Below are 17,382 nucleotides of genomic sequence, written 5' to 3'. Positions count from 1 at the left end.
TGTCCAAAGACAACAGCCTAGGATCATTAACTTTAAGTGTCATGACAGCAGTATGTGTTGTTGTGGAACAACACTTATCATAAAATGTTCTCTCTTGTGGTAGGCTACACATGACAGAAGAATAATCAGAAAACCCTAATACTTCGTGCCAGATATGTCACTCTGACCCTTATCTGTTCCTGGCTGACAACACACATTTCCTGGCAGGCTCCACTGATCAGCTCCCTGGTGTATACTGTCAGTGTGTCCTGCTCTGCTTAACTAGTCAAGCACTTGACTACAGTTAACTTCTCCTACCTCTGGCTCTGATTTACCTGTGTTCACAAATGGACACGTACAGAAGGTATGTACAGTATATAACAAGAAACCCTAACACCATAAGACTGGGAACACATCAGTGTCATTTTTAGATTTATTTGACACAGAAAAAATAAAAATAAAAATAAATTCTTGATATGATAGAATGACATATGGGAGTGTGAAATGTTTTTTTTTCTTAATTTTTTTGTGATAATTGGGGTGATCATTGGAATGAAAAAGTTAAAGCATTGGTTCTCAAAGTGGGGTCCGGGGACCCCCAGGGGTACTAGAGGGGGTTCCAGGGGGTCCCCAGCTAAATGATGGATAGGAACCAAATGGACCCTTATGGGTCTTTAACTCTGAGAGCGTACAAATGGAACCAAATGGACCCGTTAGGTCCATTTGGTTCCATTTGTACACTCTCAGAGTTAAATTAACATTGATTTTACAATATGAATTGGGGTCCCAGAGATAGAGATGCCATTAAATGGGGTCCGTAGCCTAATGCATGTTAAACTGGGGGTCCTTTAAATTAAAATGGTTGAGAATCACTGCATAGAGCCGTAAAAATCTTCTCTTATGGGGGTCCCTGGCATATCTTTTTCAAATGGGGGTCCGCAGGCTAATATGTGTCAATTTGGGGGTCCTTGACATGAACAAGTTTGAGAACCACTGACTGTTAGAGAACCAACTAAATTACAGAAGACTTCGAACTGGATCGTGATCAGTAAACACTGCGCACGCCACGCAGGCGCGTTATGGAGCTCTGATTGTCAGTGGAGGGGGGGATGGGAGGGGGAATCATAGCGGGGGGATAAGTACTTTCAGTGGGACTTCAGTGCCGGTGGAGGTGACGCACAAAAAGGTGCCTTCTTCAACTTGACCGTCTCAGACTCACGCACGAATGGAAATGCGTTTTCTTTACTGTCTCAGTCACTCGCGCATGAATGGAGAAATGCGTCCGTTTTACTGTCGACTTCGTGACTCGTGCTCAGTAGTAGGTTAAATACATTTAGTCTCTCTCAGACTCACACACGACGTCAAACTGTCGATGAAGCATTAAAGTGAGGATTATAGACGCTTTTTGACGTGGTTTCATTAAACTGAGGATGTTATGCACGTAGTTTGACGTGGTTTCATTAAAGTGAGGATGTTATGGACGCAGTCTGATGTTGTTTTTGGTTCCTGACAGAAGAGAAAAGGATGGAAGGAGCAACAGGTAGGCCTATATGTCCCTCTGCCCTGCGTTCTAATGTCATGTGCAGTGGTGGAAAGTAACTAATTACATTTACTCAAGTATTGTACTAAAATGTTGTGGGTACTTTTACCACCACTGTTAATGTCATCTGTGCATGTCAGACTTTCTAATAGTTTGATGCGTCACATTTATGGTAATATGTCTCATCATCATGTCACCAGCAGTGGTGGAAAAAGTACTCAAATGTTTTACTTAAGTAAAAGTATCAATATTACAATGTAGAATTAGGCTACTGTGTTACAAGTAAATGTCCGAAATTAAAAATTTACTTGAGTAAAAGTACAAAAGTATTGGCATGAAAATGTACTTAAAGTACCAAAAGTAAGTACTAAAATGTTTGAAAATAGCAGATCTACAAGCTCACAACGCATCGCATTGTGAGCTTGTAGATCGGCTATTTTCAAATAGCCTAGGTATAAAAATATAAAAATAGGGCTGACGTGGTTAATGTATGTTTTATAATGTAATCATTTATATCTGAAAAGTAACTAGTAACTAAAGTTTTCAAATAATTGTAGTGGAGTAAAAGTACAATATGTGCCTCTGAGATGTAGTGGAGTAGAAGTAAAAGTACTGAAGATTGGAAATACTCAAGTAAAGTACAAATACCTCAAAATTGTACTTAAGTACAGTACTTAAGTAAATGTACTTAGTTACTTTCCACCACTGGTCACCACCAGTAATGCCCGTATTTCTCCGAACATGTACAAATGCCAAAATATAAGGTGCTTACCCCAAATGTTAACTCAGTGTCCGGCGTGTTTGTGCAATGTATTAGTCCATATTTTTCAATAAAGAAATGTTTTAATCCCGTCTGTGGCCGATTCTGTCGGAAGTTCCCAATTGGCGTTAGTGAAGGGGCGCATCGGGTGAAAACCAGAATTACACTCAATGTAAACGGCAAGTAAACGAGAGGGTGGGGAAAAAAATGGCGTTCGGCCACAGACGGGATTAAAACACTTATTTATTGAACAATATGGACTAATATACATTACACAAACACGCCGGACACCTAGTTAACATGTGAGGCAAGCGGGTAAGCACCTTATATTTTGCATTTGTACATTTGTTTACTGGTGAAATTCCAGGGCAAACTGGGGGCTGGTCGCTAAGACTCGTAGATATAAAAATAGGCTTATCAAAATCGATCAAATAGCCTACATCGATAGTTTTGATCTAAGCCTGGCTACGTGTTTTTATTAGTTATAAACAATGCACGTTTTAATTCGCGTCCTTAATCAAGTCACAAGTCCACGACAAGCTGTAAATGTTTGTTCACTTTGGTGAAAGACGTTTAGAGCTTTAGTAGGCCTGCATTTATTAGGTAAAAAGCCTGTTTTGGCTTTAGTAGGCCCGCATTCATTTTGATTATTGGTAGCGCTCATTCTCAATCATTTATTTAAGTTATTTGTCATATTTTCTTTGTATATTTAAGTTATTTGTCATATTTTCTTTGTATATTTTAAGTTATTTGTCATATTTTTTGCATTTTTTTTACAAAGCCTAAAATGCAAACAAATGTAATCTGTATTTATATGTTCCAATGCTAAACTAAATGTCATGATGACAGCGACAGCCATCCCTCTTGGTGGATATGTGCCTTACAGTTTACAGTTTAGGCATTTAGACGCTCTTAATCCAGAGCGATTTACAGTAAGCAAGGACACAAGATTATATACACATAATTACATCAAATGCATAAAAAATAGTAACCTAATAATAAAGTGATACTTAAGAAAAAACAATAATCTAATAATAACCTAATACATAGGCCTACGTAAACCAAGAACCTATCATCTGCCTGTACATTGAAACTGTGCACACTATAGCAGGGGTCTTCAACGTTTTCAGGCCAAGGACCCCCTAGCTGAGAGAGAGAGATGAAGCAGGGACCCCCTCTATATTGTATAAAAATTGTGTTTCAGATTTCACTTTTTTTGTTTACTTGGTCTGCTCTTCTTTCCCTCTACACCAAACACCTCTTTGCCAAAAAAATAACCGATCTACAAGCTCACAACGCCTCGCAGCGCGAGGCGTTGTGAGCTTGTAGATCTGCTATTTTTTGGCTAAAGTTCTCCTCAAAAAAAGGGATGCTAGGGTTCAAGTGGTTAAGGTTAAAAAAAATCACATCACACAAAGATTTGGCGGACCCCCTGTAGTAACTCTGAGGACCCCCTAGGGGTCCCGGACCCCCTGTTGAAGACCCCTGCACTATAGGATGCCAGGTCAACAATGACCTGGCGTTTGTTTTGTAGGTTTTACACACTTTGATGCTTAATAGATTAAATCAAATTGTAATTATTTGAATCATATTATGGTATTTTCATAGAGACAATATTCAATATATTTTCAGGTTTACAATCACCTATTTGGGAGGTGCTGTTTGTTCTTCTGTTGACTTAGTATTATCAGCATCATAAGTTGGTGTAGTTTCATTCAGATATTCTAAAACCACCACGCTAATGCCTTTAGAAAGTTAAAACATGTTGAGATAAAAATGGAAGTACTAGTGCTGTGAATTATTCATTGACCTCTGGCTTCCTCTAGAGTCTGCTGTGTGTCATGGCCCAGTTAGTTACCACAACAGACAGACGCGCACACACACACACACACACACACACACACACACACACACACACACACACACACACACACACACACACACACACACACACACACACACACACACACACACACACACACACACACACACACACACACACACACACACACTCTCTCTCTCTCTCAGAGTGGTGGAAAGTAACTAAGCACGTTTACTGTACTCAAGTACAATTTTGAGGTATTTGTACTTTACTTGAGTATTTCCAATACTTTTACTTCTACTCCACTACATCTCAGAGGCAAATATTGTTCTTTAACTCATTTGAAAACTTTAGTAACTAGTTCCTTTTAAAAATTAAAAATTGTATTGTAACAGAGTATTTCTATATTGCAGACAGTATTGATACTTTTACTTTAGTAAAGAATTTGAGTACTTTTTCCACCTCTCTGTGCACACACACACACACACACACACACACACACACACACACACACACACACACACACACACACACACACACACACACACACACACACACACACACACACACACACACACACACACACACTCTCTCTCGTACTGTAGGCCTATGTGTCTGGACCACATCAAATAGTATTTCACTTGAAATATCGCTCATGCATGCCTGGATCATGTAATCTATGTTACAAAGTCCAAGAGACATTGTCAGGCACGCTCCCAGAATCGTGACCCCCAAGAATCGGAATCGAATCGTGAGATAGCAGAAGATTCACAGCCCTATTATTATTGCTGCTATACTCTGCTTAGGGTAATTTTGTGCCACTGTTTGATGTGCCGCTCTACCTCTGTGGACTGACGCTATTTAGTTTGATTGCCAGGTTGATTCCTGTTACTATTAGTATTGTTGTATTTACATTTACCTAATTTTCAATGCTTCAATGGCTCAAGTAGGGCTGTCACGATCATGACATTTTAGTTTACGATTAATTGTCAAATCAAATAATTGTGATTAACGTAAACAATAATTGCAAAGGTAGATATGACAAATAACTTAAAACTCAAAGAAACGACTGACATTTAATCGTTGTATGCTTTCTTTTGCTTGTATTTGCATTGTATGCTTTATTTTTTTTTATAGTGGAAATGGACAATCTACAAGCTCACGATGCAATGCATTGTGATCTTGTAGATGCGCTATTTCTGCTATTTTTGGAAAATGTTTGTGCGTGTGTGAACATTTTTCACCATGGTAATCGATTATGTCGATTTATTATTATTATTATTTGCCGACGACACAAGTTGCTGTCGCTCCAGATTCAGGTTTAGGGAGCCTGTAGGTGACGAGACACAAAAAGAGATGAAGCCCAAACACCAGCAGATCTTTCATGGATTTTTGTATGTCTGTTGCAATCTGTTTGATCCTGCTTCCTTGGCCTCCCTCTCTGCCCCCATTCCAGCTTTCTTATCTATTAACTACAAATGATGGAGCTTGCAGAAAAACTAAATTCACCCACTTCTTTACACCTGTAAACCTGTGATGTGACAATAGGGTTGATTCTGATCCTCATGTGACATCTTTATTTCCAGAGTCTGTTGATGAATACAGTGACTCCTTCTGCTGCTGTTTTGCAACTGTTTAAGACAACACTCAACAGAACCAACACTGTACAACTGGACAACACCAGCAAACAGGTACACACACTCAAACATCAGTTTCACAACCCAAGGCTGTGCAGATATAACAATGTGGAAGACAATAAACTGATCCCAGACCTGGCTGTCACATAACCTTTCAGTGGGGGACAGACCCCCACTTAGAAACACCCCCACTTAGAAACACCCCCACTTAGAAGAACCCCCACTTAGAAACACCCCCACTTAGAAACATCCCCACTTAGAAACATCCCCACTTAGAAAAACGAACCCCCCCATCATCCTATTTTATTATTGTCTCCGCCAGGCCGAAAGGCATGGCAAGAGAGTATGTTTTTTAATATATATTATTATTATTAATTATTATTATTATCATTATTATTACCCTTATTATTATTATTATTATTATTATTACCCTTATTATTATTATTATTATTATTATTATTATTATTATTATTATCGTTATCATTGTTATTATGCTATTGAAAAACGGACCCCCCATCATGCTATTTTATTATTAATATATATTATTATTATTATTATTCATTATTATTATTATTATTATTACCCTTATCGTTATCATTGTTATTATTATTATGCCATTATTATTATTGATAATAATATTATGCTATTTAATGATAACAATAATATTAACAATAATAGTAATATTAATAATGATAATAATAACAATAAAGACAGCTGGAATTTAACTCATTTACTTAAGTAATGTACTTAAGTACTCTTTTGAGGTATTTGTACTTTACTTGAGTATTTCCAATACTTTTACTTCTACTCCACTACATCTCAGAGGCAAATATAGTACTCCACTACAATTATTTGAAAACTTTAGTTACTAGTTACTTGTCAGATAGCCTATATATTATGATATTATGAAACATATATCTCTCTCTCTCTCTCCATATATATATATGTCTTTTTTTTTACGTGGTCTGCTCTTTTTTCTCTCTACACTCTATGCCAAAAATAGCCGATCTACAACCGCACAATGCCTAGCACTATGAGGCGTTGTGAGTAGGCTAAATCCTCTAATAGTGACCTCTATTCAATGAAAAACCTCCCTTCTAATAGAAGTCTGAAGACTCTCGCCTCTATGGCTACTATATACGCCTGCCGTCGGTTCAAATCACTGTCTGTGACACACAGAGTAATATATAAGACAACATTTAAGTAAAGTACTTGAGTAAATGTAGGCTACTTAACGCTGCTCAGCGCGTCTGCAGAGGTGTAAAGTAACTACCCTACTTTACACCTCTGCAGACCATAGAGTAGACTGTATAGCTGCAGACGCGCTGAGCAGCGTTGCCAGATTCTGCGAGAGAATAAGCAACACTGCTAGTGGCTCCCCTTTGGCTTAGACTTGTCACATGACCTGTCTAAGCCAATGTGGAGCCTAGCAGTGTTGCCAGATTCTGCGAGACAAATCAGAAACCAGGTCTATGAAAACAGCCGCACTGTTTATTTCACACAGTATATGGCAGGCTACTTGATTTCAATAAATGAACCCAGTACATTTTACTGGGTTCCAACTGACACTAAAATGTTGATTTATTCATTCTGATCTGTTTGAAAAAAGAAGTATAGGCCTCTATCTTATACATGCCTCCTTTGTCATCATGATTTGTGTGCATGGGGATCTCATCTTAAACAAGCTCAGTGCTTAATGAGTCTTCCAGTTTAGTAGACCTTGTATTGCGAATTTGTACTTCCATGTACTGCTGTTCTCATGTCTTACTAAATAAAGTAAAGTCCTTGTCATGCCAAGGACCCCCAAAATTTGATGTAGGCTACTTGTCTGCAGAACACAGCATTCCATGCGCTTTCTCTCTCTCCCTCCTCTCTGGGGTCCACGGCCAAATACACATAATTTGTGGTGGGGTTCCTGACATGAAGGTGCCCCCCCCCTCCTCTGAGTGGAACAACTACCGTAACAGCGGAATTTTACACGTGCGTAATTACGCACATAAGTGCATGTAACATAATAATACACAACGTGTGCTGTACATATAGCTCACTGTAGGCAAACATTCTTGGGGGTCTTCTTAGCATTGTGAGCTTGTAGGTCGGCTATTTTTGGCAAAGAGCTTGACCGGACCTCTAGTTAGTTATAAATTAAGAATGTATTATTAATGATTTAAAAGGGGGGGGGGGTGATCTTTCCACCTATACCAGAATAAACCATGGGCCTATTTAGCGCGTGCTGCACATCCCTGCCTGCATGGGTGCACAGTATAGGCAAAGTTCACAGCTCTCCTTCTCTCCTAATTCCCCACAAATAGGCCCCAGCAGCTGGCTGGGACCGGAGAGCAAGCTGCCATTCAGTCATGATTGATTGAGGTGATTGAGATGACATCATGATTTCTCCATGAGTCTTTTAACTTTCGAGGAAAAAAACAACAACAATTAAATAGGTGTGGATGGCTTCAGTCAATGAATCAACAGCGGTCGTTAGCTCCCCACTGGGAGATCATAAAAACTTGATGGCCCATTCGGCGCACACATCAAAGGTGGTTAGGATCAAAGGCACTTAGTTTGTAGACAGACGCACGAGAGAGAGAGAGAGAGAGAGAGAGAGAGAGAGAGAGAGAGAGAGAGAGAGAGAGAGAGAGAGAGAGAGAGAGAGAGAGAGAGAGAGAGAGAGAGAGAGAGAGAGAGAGAGAGAGAGAGAGAGAGAGAGAGAGAGAGAGAGAGAGAGAGAGAGAGAGAGAGAGAGAGAGAGAGAGAGAGAGAGGAGAGAGAGAGAGAGAGAGAGAGAGAGAGAGAGAGAGAGAGAGAGAGAGAGCGCGCTTGCGCGGGCGGGTGTGTTACGGCCGCGGACCTTTGACAGACAAACATCCGTCGGAGCATAGTCAGCACCGTCAGCACACTCACTCGCACCAAAAGTAGCCGATCTGCAAGCTCACAACACCTCGCAGCGCCAGGCGTTGTGAGCTTGTAGATCGGCTATTTTTGGCAAAGAGCTTGACAGATAGATAGATAGATAGACTGATAGATATACAGACAGACAGACAGACAGACAGACAAACAGACAAACAGACCCATGCAGGGCGGGAGCGCACTCACGCCAATGTGCTAAATTATAATATAATAATAATAATAATAAGGGTAAGAATAATAAGGGTAGTAATAATAATAATAGCATCAATTTGTTTATTGCACTGCACAGCATTTACGCACAGCCTCGTTTGGTTTGAGACACATGCAGTGTACACTGTCCAGTCTTGTCTAATATCAAACCAAACCAGGCTGTCGGGTGGACAGCTGTGCGCAATCTCATCTCATGGACGCCTCTTGAAGACTTCATTTATGGGCATATGAAGTGGACTATTATAGTAAGTGGACAGATTACGGTGAAAGTTTAATTTGATCATACGTCTGGTGGTTAGAATTCACGACAGTTGTTGTGAATTAGGTGAGAAAAATCCTTCAATCTGAATGTGGCAATTTGGAGAGCTCCAAGTTGCGCACGGATGCTTAATTTATTTTTCCTAGTTTCTTAAATGCTACAGTTTCTTCGAGAATATGTAATCTCCTATAGTTCACAAGGCGTGGAGCTGTGATGCATCCAAGTTCATGTTCATGTTACCAAGCCATATTGTAGTACAGTCAATAGTAGGCTAATACTAGGCTGCTTTTAAATCTACAATGAAATGACAACGCATCTCCCTCCCATGCGCGTGTCGTTCTGCAATGATTTTTAATTCATTAGAGGCAGCAAATAAGCACACATTTAACATATTAAGCTCAGATGATTTCAACCAGGAGGAAAGAGACGGGAAGACAGGAGAGGGAGAGAGACGGTATAATGCTTTTTATTTTATTTTTGTTGTGTCGACCTGCGCAGCGCGCCCCATCCCGCACCGCCATAATGGACTCTGAAAGCTTGGCTCATGTGTAGCCTATCATAATTATTCACAAAAGTAACATGGATATATACACTTAGGATTTAGAGAGAACCCTGAACTATTGCGCTTGAGATTTAGGTTCATTCTGGGTTAAAACTGAATCTCTCCATTGTCTCCAAACTAAAGGCCCAGAATTAATTGGAGACGACAAAAAGAAAGCAGTGCTGTTCACAAAAATGACATATGCCTATGGTTGTGGCAGGTGTAAACTTTAATATTATTTAATAAAGGAGGATTAATGAAGCATCAATACACACATGGTGTTTTGATGTTGGGCTGATTTGACAATAGATCAGATGCAAGTGTCTCATTAATGCGCATGAGATGCTTTACCAAGTATGCCTACATTAATTCACATTCATTGTGATTATATAGTCGGAATGGTGGTGTTTATAAATAGCAATGCGTCACAGTCGGAATAGCGATGTCTTTAAAACAAATGGATAACATCTCCACTCCGAAGAATGGAAGTCAATCTTCTAAGTGGCGATGTGGAGGAATAGCGATGTGTAACCCTTTCAGTGGAGGCAGAGCTAGAGGTACACAGACAGAGTACTGCTGCAGTTGTACTATGCATGTAAACACTACTGGCAGTGAGAAGCCTATTTATTATCAAAAGATTTATTAGATTAAATTAAATCAAGCATTATTTCCCCACATATTACAAAAGAAAGCTTGAATAGGCAGTGGCCATAAATGCAAGATGACTGGGCCGTTTTGTGAAGAAGGCAAATGTACTAAGGAGCATATCGAAATGAATCCATTTAAAACATAACTTTCCAAGTTACATCCATGTATGTTTACATTGTCCCTTTTATGCCCATATATGGAGATTTCTGTGTCTGTCTATGTCTGTTTTATACCCACATAAGGAGTTCTGTGCCAGGCATGCCCAAATATGGAGTCTGGGACAGTCTATGACATCATATTGATAACATCAGTGGGGATTTGTGGTTTTATAATGTTTTTGGGAGACCCGCTGATCCTGTCGGTTGTCAGTATGTTGTATGTACGTTGCATCCACTCTTTATATGGTTATGGCTGAGTCGTGTGACATGAGCGTGACGTCAGAGGTCCGTGCTCACAGGTCTGCCATGCCAGGTGTGAGTAATCACAAAGTGGGTTTTGGTCATTGCAGAGGTCATGCACGTCACCTGTTTGTCAAGTGGGTATTTTCATAGCCTGGCGTGGATTTAGGGGAGCACAAAACTCTCTCTCACACTGTGAGGTGCCGGTAATGTGGCACTGCCAAGTGGACGCCGCGTCACGCTAGACGTTCGGGCCGCGTAGCGGCCCGAACTTCTAGTACAGTACATATGTAACCGTATGCTAGAGAATGTTGAATTTTAAACAGTATTTACACCGGAAAACCGTGGTTCAGCTGTAGCGAACGTTCAGGGCATACTTGCCAGCATTAGCCATAAATGGATACCACATATAGGGCGATGAATGACCTATTTAGTCTCGACCCTTAGTAACCTATTTGATCCCAACCTTCCCATATATGGAGATCCCCATATACCGAAGTCATAGACAGAAAAGAAAAGCACACTTTCCACAAGATGATTTATGTGACAGACAAAAGGCGGGAGAATCACTTCCACCAGTTGTTCCAGGTCCTGCTGGCTATGGGACTTTCTTGGGCTCAGAGGTGCCGGCATGTGCCCTTTGGCCTGGTGCAGGGCATGAAGACCAGGCGTGGTGAAGTGATCTTTCTGGAGGATGTGCTGGATGAGGCTCGTGCCAGGATGCTGCACAACATGAGCCAGTCAAAGACAACAAAGGAAATGGACAACCCCGAGGACACAGCCGAGAAAGTGGGACTCGGCGCCCTTATTGTTGAGGATTTCAAAGGTCCCCTGGAGTCCGATTGTAAGTTTGACTGGGGCAAGATGCTGCAGGCAAATGGAGACACAGGGGTGTTCCTGCACGCACGCCCGCCTTTTCAGTCTGGTACACATGCACGGTAATGGTCAGGAGCTTGAATTTGATCCTTCTTTTCTTGTTGAATCGAGGACTATATCCATTCTACAGCACCTCCTTCGCTACGATGAGGTATTATACCGCTCTGCCCTGGATCTGCAACCCAAACACCTTGTCAACTTTCTGATGAAGCTATGCCACCTGGTTGCCTCAGCACTCAGGGAGTTGCCAGTGAAAGGATGCCCTCCCAATGTTACACAGGCAAGGCTGCGGCTTTTCAGCAGGACCCGCTCTGTTTTGGCCGACAGCATGAGAATTCTAGGCATCACAACTGTTGACAAGATGTAAGTCTAACCTGTGTCTATCATATGCATTTTCATTGCCGCTAATGCGATACAGTTGATGTGTCAAGTTTGATGTGCAGCCGCGCAGGCAGCCACAGACAGTTGAGCACGTCTGGGCGTAGGCAGGCGGGGGCATGCAGCCGCAGGCGGGCACAGGCGTGTGCATGCAGGCTGGTGCATTTAGGTTGGTGCATGCAGGCACATGCAGGTGTGGGCGGGCGCATGCAGGCCAAGGCGGGTGCATGTATGCCGGCGCAAGCAGGCATAGGCGGGTGCATGTATGCCGGCGCATGCAGGCCAAGGCGGGTGCATGTATGCCGGCGCAAGCAGGCATAGGCGGGTGCAGACAGGCGGGCACGTGCAGGTGGGCACAGGCAGGCGCAGGTGGCTGCCTGCATGCAGGCACAGGCGGGTGCAGTCAGGCAGGCGGGTGCAGGCATAAAAGACTCACCAAGCTGCAGAGGATAGATAGCTTCCACTAACTATTGACAACAGTATAAACTAACTCAAACAATTATCTCTTGCAAGCGGAATAAAACAAAGCCAATAACCTGCATGTCTTCATTCGATCCTACAATGATAAATGTACTGTAATCATTATGTCCTATGAGACAGAAAATGTATATTTTCATAACACTTCGTCCTGTAAGCATTGGTGGTTCAGTGGTAGAATTCTCGCCTGCCACGCGGGAGGCCCGGGTTCGATTCCCGGCCAATGCAAGTTTCCTTTTCGCCAGCATTTCACTGCATGTACATAAATGAGCATATAGTCTTTATTTTTACGTTAACTCTGGTTGTTGCCCCTTTTATCAGAAATAAAACAGATTTATTTCTCACAATGTCTGTGTTGACAGCATTAACTCTTCACTTGAACAGTTTATCATAATGTATCTAGTATAATTGGAATCCACATTCAATCTCTCATAATGGCTATATGTAACAATGTGTCTAATATAGTCTTTTAAAAGGATTACCCATTTTTATAAACATGTAGTTGCTATGTCTGGAGTATCGTTTTAATATAACTCAACAATTAACTTACAATTTAGGCTTTTAGCAGACGCTCTCATCCAGAGCGACTAACAACAAGCAAGGTAAGAGCAACTGGGAGTAATGACTGAATCTGTCATTGGTATTTTCTTTTTCACAGTTAAATCAGGGGAGAGCGCGAACGCAGTCCCCCACTACCAGAAATTATGCAGTCGAGATTCCCACATTTGAGGAATTCGCAGGGGTCAGCAAAGCACGGAGTGCAATGGCCGAGCCTCGCCCTGGGTGAACCACCTTCTTGATCATGGTGTCTCCCCTGCCAGGTAAGTATGAGTTGTACATGCTAGACATGGAGCAAGTCACTCACACGCATAGCAGTCACACTAAGGATTATTGCAACATATATACTCACCCACACAACACACTATGTTAACTTATATACATTACTCTGACATAGTTGATGCTAGTTTGGACGAAATTAGCTACATTTGACTATAATGCATCATTTTTTTTGCATTTAGAATCCTGTACCCATCATGCAATGGGGTATTAGCATAAACAGAGGCATGCTGGGTTTAACCGGTCATGCACTGTTGTGTGAGTCAGGATTGGTGTTCACTAGCAAAAGAATCAGATTACAGCCCCCCCCCCCCCTTTCCTGCCTGCTGCCCCTCTAGAAGACACTGCGCATACCAAAGAGCTACAGAAACTGTGGAATGTGTAGCGTGTGGAGTAGTGTGAATGTGGACTTTGGCTACACTGTGGGACTGTTAAACGTTAGTTAGACTGCTTTTCTTAGCATTAGGATATCAGCACGGCAACTTAGCAATATAGCTTCTGTGACTGTGCTACGTAGCTGTGTAATAATGACCCAGTCTGCGTTTGATTGCTGTGGATGCTTTTGTCTTCATGTGTGACTAACGTGTACATTTCATTAGCTCAGTTCAGGTTTTCTACTACTCGGATTACTAAGCGGCATCATGACAACAGCATGGTGGCTTAGCAGTGATGCTATGCTACTGACTGTGTAATGACCCAATGGTCTTAGTGTTTTAATAAGAAACTAGATTGTATGCTGGGCTGTAAATGAAAGCTGTGTGAACATGACAGTGCATATAAATACACAGACATAAACATTCAGGCGAAAATAGCATGGTAGTAGACAAGGAAACGTGTTTTAATATACTTGTATAATAACATTTTCAGGAGATTGACTGCTTCATTAATTTGTTAGTCATCACACTAGGGGCTGTGTTAATTTATATTGTTATATTAGTATTATGATCTGTCAGTGAGTAGAATTTCCTTGATCAGATAACACAAACCTGTTGAAATTTACTTCAATATAAATTCAATATTTTATTGACAGTTTAAAAGGTACAGTAAAAAAAAATTAAATACAAAATGTGATAATCGTGGTCCATAAAACAGTGTTCCCTGACCGGGAATCGAACCCGGGCCGCGGCGGTGAGAGCGCCGAATCCTAACCACTAGACCACCAGGGAGTAATTCCAAACGGCAGACATACAAGTAGTTAAACATCAAATAATATAACTCTCAAAAAAGAAAACCTTAGGATGATTTCCTACAATGTTTTCTTCAGGTTTCATATTCAGAATTCATGTATAAACATTTATGTTCGTTGGCTAAAGGCTCAGTTACAACCCTCCCCCACATGCCTCAGGACACTGGCCATTCTCGTTAAGTGCACACGCACCCACGGCACACTCACACTATCAGCATAACAGACTTACTGAGCTACTGAGTACAGAGTGCACTATGAATGTATATGAACATAGATCCCTCAGTCAGGAAAAAAACAAGTCTTGCAAACGGACTAGAAACACACAAAAAGGCTCACACTTTGAATTGTGCTGTTGATAGTGCTGCACAATTCTTGCTCAAATGTGAATCACGATTTTCCTCCATAAGAATTGAGATCACGATTCTCACACGATTCTCTTTCAAATATAAAAAATATATTACATTTATATATATATATATATATATATATGTGTATGTGAGTGTGTATATATATATATATATATATATATATATATATATATATATATATATATATATATATATATATATATCAGAGGTCGCGTTAGTCCGATAATTGCCGGTTTTGACCGTTTTTTTATGACAAAGACCGGAAAAAATAAATCTATCCGGACATCCTGACCGGTTGATAATGACACGGCAGTTCATTAATTATCACCGCAAATTAGGCACATTTCATATCCTCTACTTTGCAAGCTCTCTCTCTCTCTCTCTCTCGCTCTTTCTTTCTCTCTCAGCCTGCGTGCGTCTTTGGGAGAGAGAGAGAGAGTGAGAGTGAGCGGTAGAAAGAATGTCACACGCTGTTAAGTTACACCTATTTCCTGTTAATAATAACCAGTGTAAAATGTGCTGCATTGGGCGGTAAATGGGAGACACTTTATTGTGAAGGTACAACAGGAAGAAGAGAGTTGTTGTTGCTGCTGCGTAGTTGTTGCCAGAGCATGTGAGCGGAGCGGGTGAAAATGCCGCTCCGCGCTCCAGGGGGCTGAAATGCCGCTCGCTATTCGCTCACGTTAAACCCCCCCGCGCTCCGCTCCCCGTCGCTCCTCGCTCACGTTGATTTGCGCAAATCTCGCTCCACGCTCCGCTCAAACTGGGTCGCTCAACAGTAAAAAAAAGAAAAGAAAAATAAAGTAGAAATTCTAATGACATCTCGGTGCGCTGTGCACTGCGGATGTCTGTGTGTCTCTGAGTCCGTGCGACCGGGCATGCTCAAACATTCGGTGCGCGGCCCCCGCGAGGGCGGCCTGGAGCGGGAGGCGGTCCTCGCTCTGAGTAGCGCTCCAACCTTTTTATAACCAGCTCCGCGCTCACGTCAAAATCGCGTCGCTCCGCTCGCGCTCCGCTCGCGCTCCGCTCACATGCTCTGGTTGTTGCTGGTGCTGCGTAGCTAGACTGCGGTCTCGGCAGTCAGACAGAGATCGCGGTCCGGTTACAAGTTACATTTATAAAGTTGTGTATTTAACAGTCAGTCACACACAAGTTGTATCATTACGAGTTAGAATATGTCACAGATACTAGGCTACTACAAGGGCACTTGTGACTCGTGAGTAAAGTTGGTAAGTTGCCCTACAGTTTAACAACAGTTTCATTGAAGATGAAATCTAACACAGATGCGTAAATACTCTCCACAACAGCTATAGGCTACTGCAACTATGGCATCGAGGTGAAACACGACATTAATCATAATCGTGGACCTATTTTTAACTCTATGAGGTGGACACGTTAAAACGTTACCACTTTGAACTGAATAGCTCAATGAGGAGACGACAAGGTTCTCACAACTCATCAACTTTCCCACGGCTGTCCCAACTAGACGCACGGACGGCATCCACTGTCTAACTATACAGTATAACCACCTGTGAGTGAGTAGTGGTCTATCATTTATTGCCCTAACAGGTCAGCTGAGCCACGTTATGAAGGATTAATCTGAAATGCCCATTTTTTTGCATTGCCCTTTGATTAGAAAATGCAATCAAACGCAATTGATTATTGAGAAACCATTACGCACGCAGCATGCGCAAATGGTAATGTAGGTAATTAATGTATTTGTGTAAGATGACCCTGCTATATAAAATGTGTATATTATGATGGTTCATGTTCAAATAGCTCAATCCAAAGTGTTAGGCTGTATTTACGCACCTGCTTGTCATTATTGCATAACATTAATTATGACCGTTATTTTTTGTCAGATGTCCGGTAAATTTTAATCCTTCCGGACATTGGGACCGGCAGATTAAAATCCTAGCGCGACCCCTGATATACTGTATATATATTTTAATTTAATGTTAAATTTATATTCATTTTTGTTTTACATCGTTTAGGTATGATTGACATTGCAAGTTGGAATTTATTCAGAAGCAAAAAAAAATGTAATTAAAAAGAAAAATAATTTAGAAATGAGATTGCATAGGTGTCTGAATCGAGATCACAATCTTTTTTCGATTAATTGTGCAACACTAGCTGTTGACCAGCAGGAATACGAGCAAACACTCTGCATAACAAAGACGAGACTCAGTTAGCAAAGCTTTCACAAACCAGTGAGCCAACTGTATAAACAAGCTCTCCGATTCTGAATAAAGTACCATAATAGGGCCTTTCCACTACGGTTTTGAGCGAAATTTTGAGCGCGGTTCGGTGCAGCGCAGCGTGTCAACGCTTTTCTGTGTGTAGTTCTATATTCGTATAGTATGTTCTATATTCATGCCTCAATAATCCAGGGAAGGTTATTTCTATCTAATCTTCAAACCTTTTCAAATATAAACTAGAAAAAATGCTCTTCGGAGCACAGGTCTCTGCCAAGTCAGGTAGATTATTGTGGGCCACCAATTTTCGGAATTTGCCAATCAGAATGGAGTATGAAAAATCTGACAGATCCGTCTTGAT

General features: G+C 41.2%; 1 protein-coding gene and 1 pseudogene across 2 annotated transcripts in view; one reads left to right on the top strand and one right to left on the bottom strand.

Moving 5' to 3' along the window:
• The window catches only part of arl10 (ADP-ribosylation factor-like 10), a 152,867-nt gene that overhangs the window by 36,082 nt on the left and 99,403 nt on the right, over nucleotides 1-17,382 (bottom strand). The window lies entirely within an intron of this gene.
• Nucleotides 10,182-11,947, top strand: LOC311056771 (putative arginine--tRNA ligase, mitochondrial; annotated as a pseudogene). Its single transcript has 3 exons — nucleotides 10,182-10,215; nucleotides 11,204-11,642; nucleotides 11,711-11,947. The product of its transcript is annotated as a putative arginine--tRNA ligase, mitochondrial (transcript).

Source organism: Gymnoscopelus microlampas (assembly GCF_963454915.1).
Source record: "Gymnoscopelus microlampas genome assembly, chromosome: 12".
Taxonomy (NCBI): Eukaryota; Metazoa; Chordata; class Actinopteri; order Myctophiformes; family Myctophidae; genus Gymnoscopelus; species Gymnoscopelus microlampas.
This window is presented reverse-complemented; position numbering and strand designations above follow the sequence as displayed.